This window comes from Vidua chalybeata, chromosome 4 (assembly GCF_026979565.1).
Source record: "Vidua chalybeata isolate OUT-0048 chromosome 4, bVidCha1 merged haplotype, whole genome shotgun sequence".
Classification (NCBI taxonomy): domain Eukaryota; kingdom Metazoa; phylum Chordata; class Aves; order Passeriformes; family Viduidae; genus Vidua; species Vidua chalybeata.
The window spans coordinates 66,864,992-66,870,463 of NC_071533.1; the positions used below are offsets into that span (position 1 = coordinate 66,864,992).

General features: G+C 44.0%; 1 long non-coding RNA gene across 1 annotated transcript; it reads left to right on the forward strand.

The window, feature by feature from the left end:
• The first annotated feature begins 244 nt into the window (after positions 1-244).
• Positions 245-4,534, forward strand: LOC128787228 (uncharacterized). Its single transcript, XR_008430630.1, has 4 exons — positions 245-395; positions 2,550-2,638; positions 4,008-4,249; positions 4,443-4,534. It is a non-coding gene; the product is annotated as an uncharacterized LOC128787228 (long non-coding RNA).
• The last annotated feature ends 938 nt before the right edge of the window (positions 4,535-5,472 follow it).

The following is a 5,472-nucleotide window of genomic DNA, read 5'->3' on the forward strand; positions in this document are numbered from 1 at the left end:
TACTTTCTAGGAAACACTCTGTGAACCATGAAGAATTTCTCAACAGGAAAAGAGCTGAGCAGAGGGTTTGTGACACTGCAGAAAAGCTCCCACTGCCCCAGATTTGCTGCACAGTCTGTTAGCTCACAGCTCTTCCAGAATGAGCTCTTCTGACACGCTCCACACCAGTGATATGTCATAGTCCCCACTGCACAAGAGCTTAGATACCCAAGCAAAACAAGATCACCAACAGATGAGCCTTGGTAGCACCTTCACTGTTGGGCATGAATGCCTCACCACAGGAGAGAAGGCAAGAGCCTGCAAGGGAGATGGGTGGCAAAGAAAGAAAAAAAATAAGGGAAAAGCAACAATTACAGTTACATTGTGCAGCTGCCAGAAAGGCTGATGGGCAGAAGGTGAATTATGCCACAGAATTAGAGGCTGTAGCATTGCAGAATGGTAACAGGTCCCTGCACCATGAAGGCACAGGCTGCATTTGAAGATTGTGCTCTCCCTTGGATTCCAGCAGCCTGATACTTTCACTGCAAATTCACTTTCTGATGGAATGAAGCAAGATTTCAAGCATTCATCTACAGGAAGTTGTCTTGCTGGACAGTATATTCAGGGAAGTGGTGAGATCACAGCCCCTGGAACTGTTCAGAAAACATGTAGATGTGGTGCTTAGGAACATTGTTTCATGGTGGACCTTGCAGTGGTAGGTTAATTAATTGGACTCAAAGATCTTAGAGGCCTTTTCCAACCTTAATGATTCCATGACTCTATATGGAGCATACATGGTATGTACAGATTATAGAGCTAGTTGATTGATAACTCCCATATTGATAGACTCATCCAGATTGATGGATGTGATCTGTGAAATTCAAATTTTCAAATTATTTGGCCTAAACATAAGATCTGGGGAGAAAAAGGAGAAAAAATACTTATTATTTTTGAGGGATGGACAATAAATGTCTGAAAGTGGAGTCTGGCCACACTTTCAAAAGATGTCTGGTGGGCTTCCTGTCTCCATTTAAAATTTCTTATTACTATACCAAATGCTTAGTGTTTGCCAGCGAAGGTAGTAGCCAATCCTGCAGGCTGTTTGCAAGCAGAGGATAACCAGTTCCTAAAAATTATAAGGATTTACAGAGCTTAGGAGCATTTGCAGGATCTTCCTCCTAGTGCCTACATTTGCTAGAGGCTATTTATTTCAGGGTAACCTCAATGTTTCTGTGCAGTTACTAGCCCTGTGCTGGCTGACACACCCATGAGCCTGCCAAGAACTAGAGATGTTCATGACACTTTCCTGCCCACACCCCCTTCATCCCTTCACCCTCTCCATGCAGCACCAGTTCAAGGCCAGCAAATGAGTTCAGTTCCAAAGTACTGGCAGTGATGCAACAGTGATTGCATTTGACCAGTCAAACCAGGTAAAAATGATTCCCGTACAGTTTCTTCAGAGCAGCAGCCTGGAATCATGGAATCACAAATGGTTTGGGTTGGAAGGGACCAACATGGTCCCAACCAAGGGACCAACACCTCCCACCTGCCACTATCCCAGGTTGCTCCAAGCTCCATCCAACCTGGCCTTGGACATTGTCCAAGGATGAGGTATCAACAACTTCTCTGGGCAATCTGTGCCAGGCACTCACCACCCTCACAGGGAAGAATTTCTTCCATAAAACACCAAACTCCATTTCACCAGGTAGGAAAAGGCTTTAAACAAAAGTATTTATTTAGAGAATATCAGTGGCACTAATTTACGCGTTGTTCAATAGGGATATGTGGGTGCATTTGTTACCAAACCCCAGTAATCAGATGTTAAAGATCACTCAGAACCCACTGGGGCTTTGCACAATATTCTCAGCACTGCAAGCCAAATGTGATGCTGGTAACACCTTCCTCCGTTGTGCAATTGCACTGAAGAAATACCAGCTCTTTCCAATTTTTAAGGAAAGAAATAGGAAAAGAAAAGGATAAAAGGGATTATATAGATCACCTGCCATATCTGGGGGACATGCACAATAAAAGAAGCATGATAAATCCTTAGATCAAAAAAGGAACATCTCAGCTGTAAGGAATTTTTGATGCTGTTTAAGTCCAAAGAAAAACTATAGCCAGATACACAAATATGATTATGTTGAGAAGGGCTGCAGGTGGGTATTACTAAAACAATGATCACACGAGGAATAGAAACTTAAGAGGAGAGTGAAAGGACTGGTACAAAGGAGTCCCAAAGACAAAAACAACCCATGACCCCACCACTTCCAACACAGATCAATACGTGGGAACCAAATCCCTTTGGCACATCAGCATTGTGCAGCCAGAAACTTGTGAAACTTGTTCCACTGGTCCCCAAATGCAGCACAGGAGATGAAGCCAGAGCACGGAACACAGAGAAATGACACCAGGGAAAAGTGGGGTTATGGACAGGGCACCAGCAAATTAAGCCAGGAAGAAATTAAATTGAGAGGAAGCAGGAATGGGCAGTTATAGATGACATTGCAGCTCCTGCTGTGAACTCTCTGCCCCAAGAGGGCTCTCAGCCTTCAGCAATTGTCTTTCTGCAGGTATCTCTGCTCTGCTTCAAGAGTGCACACCCTGTGCAGAACCAGAGAAAGGTTTCAGAGTCCAGCAGGATGCTCCATTAAAAAATAAGGTAAACCTAAAAAATAAGGTAAACCAAATTAACTTGGCTTGCACCAAGTTCTGACAAACCCCTAATGACAAAGGAAAGGAAGATTTCTCCATCTAAACATTGCAAAAACATTTCCAGTAATTGCCACTGCTCCTTCATCAAGAGCCCCTTTTCCCTTGCATCTCCCCATGCAGCAGATTATGCTCTTCTCCCTCCACAGACCAACATCATCACACACAGTCATGTCACCAATGCCAATGGCAAAGAAATAGAGTATTCAAACCCAAGTAGCAACAGATGTCTCATTTACAAATTGCCACCATTTCACAAGACAGCAGGAAAAAATGGAGACTCTCATTGAAGTATTTCATTCCCCTCTCTGTTGGTTCACCAGCATAAATCTTACAGTGTAATTTTGGTGAAGGAGAGGGGACAAAAGAGAGTCTTTTCACCCTATCCGCCATTTTAAGGATGCAAGACCATCCTCAATGCTTTATGACAAGGTCCACTGGGCTTTGTAGGCAGCTTTTTAAAATTTGCATGGCTGATAAAATGAAAGAAAAAAATCACCTTCTCAGTCCTGCAACATACAGATTTATGTTGTGGCATCTGGATCCTTGGCGTAACCTAGCACATTATGCCACCACTTGGCCAAATCTGGAGGAGTTTTTCCCTGCACAGCAGAACTGTTTTAAAGCAGGGCTTGTTCTTCAAAGCCCCTTGTGCTGCCTGTGCTGTCCTTCTGATCACAGGGCTTTTGTGTGACTGTTACGGTGTCATAAACATCATGTGAAGGTGGGTGGCTCAAAAAACAGAGTCTTCCCAGAGCTGCAACCCTCCAAAAGCAGTGCTGACAATACTCCAACCATCCAAATTCTGCCAGCCAGCTGGTTATGCCCTGGAAAGCACCTATCTTCCAATTTAAGTGTCTTTTCATCACCCCAGTGGCAAATGAACTCTCCAGCTCTATAAACAGCACTGGCCTCTCAGCAGAAACTGTGTCAGCCAGCCCATCACAGCACATGCAAAGCCCTTTCCTCTTCTTAAAGAGGACCAGAGAAGTGCTCAAAGGGCACATGTGGACAGTCAGCAGTAGATAAGGACTGTGTTTGCTCAGACATACACAAATTCATGGTAGACTAAGCACAAAAAAAATATGGATCATGCTTACCTGAGCAAGTCTATAAATAATCCCAGTGGATGGAGCACTCTGCTGACAATTTACCTGTGGAGCTGAGAGCTGCAGTATCTATCAGAGAATTCTAATATCCTCAGATTTTAAGGGGTTGAGTCTTCAACATCAGCAACTGCACTGCTCCTGTAGCATTTTAATAGTTCAAAAGCAGTGAGGCAGCTGCCTCTTCATGTACCTTTGTCTCTTCCCTCCCAGGTGAACCAAACCAACACTAAATTTGACATGTCTGCAACTTGACAGAATTATTGTGCAAGAGAGAGGCTTCTCAGGTGCATCTGGCTTTTTGCACAGAGCCATGCAAGGACATGCCCTGTGGCTGTGCCTGGGAGCTGAGGACACATGGCAGCCCATACACAGCCACTGGGCCATTACAGGCATCAGAAGGACTCAATTCATAGAAATACACCTGCAAGAGTCTTCCTGGACAAGATGTCTAGGTAAGAGAAAAGCTGTCTGAGATATGGACAGACATTAGCCCTGCATGAAAGAACCCCAGGAACCCACACAGGACCTCAGCATCCCTTCCTGTCACTGCAGGCAGAGCCCAGACATGTTATCCACTTCCCCCAGGGAAAGCTGAACATCAGATTAGGAACACAAACTTGTGTTAAGACCTTGCTCTTTCCTCAGGCACGTTAAAGATGATGCATCTTCCACAGCTATCAGGGAGTTACACTGCTCATGTGGAAAATATCTTCGTAAAAGCAACAATCCCCAGTGCACACCATGAGTATGGGCTCAACCATTCCTTTCATTAGAGATGGGGGGAAAAAAAAATACTGTTTGTTCTGCAGTGGGAAGGGGAACAGGGCATGAATGCCCTCATTCAGCTGCAATTAACCGGGGCTCCTCCTTAGCTTCAGTACACCAAGAGGGAAATTATTTGAAAGCCTCAGCCGACAGGGATAACTGGGTGAGTTTGGGATGGAGGGAGCAAATCTTCCCGCTACGACAGCTTAATAGTACCACCTGGTGGAGAAAGCCAAATTTGCTCTGCCGCTCCAGAGTGGGGCTGCAGAGGGATGCCAGGAAACACTGAAAGATAAAGATGTAACAGGACTATTCAGGCTTATTTTCCTATAGAAACTGAATTTTCACCCCCTTTTCACGAGGTGCTCAATGAGGGTGAAAAACACACTGGGACCAAGCAGTTTAGTTCAGGTCTCCCACTACAAACCTACTCCCACGTGGCCAGCAAAGAGGCCCCTGGTGTGGGGCATGCAGCAGCCTCCTCTTGAGCAGCTTATTTTATTCTATCACAAAAAAAAAAAAAAAAAAAAAAAAAAAAAAAAAAAGCAGCAGCCTCCAAAGACTTGTCAGGAGGCAAGCAGACAGCTAACATCAACCTACACAGTACAAACAAGTGTCTCTCAGTGATAGACATCTCCAAGTAGAGAAATTTCACAGCTGAATGTTTAAAAAAAATAGTCAAGGCCTCTGAATTTTGAATTAACAAAGGAATTATTTGGAGAATGGCCTGGATGAAAAAGGAAATATGAAAAGCTACAGAGCTAGAGGACTAAATAAATTCCTATGTCTGCATATATCTAAGTTTTGAAGAGTTCAATTACAGAGCTTTCTAGAATCTGCAGACAAAATGTTCATTTTTGACAATGCAAGGGTTTCATTACACTTAAGTAGCCTCATTATGCAGTTCCAT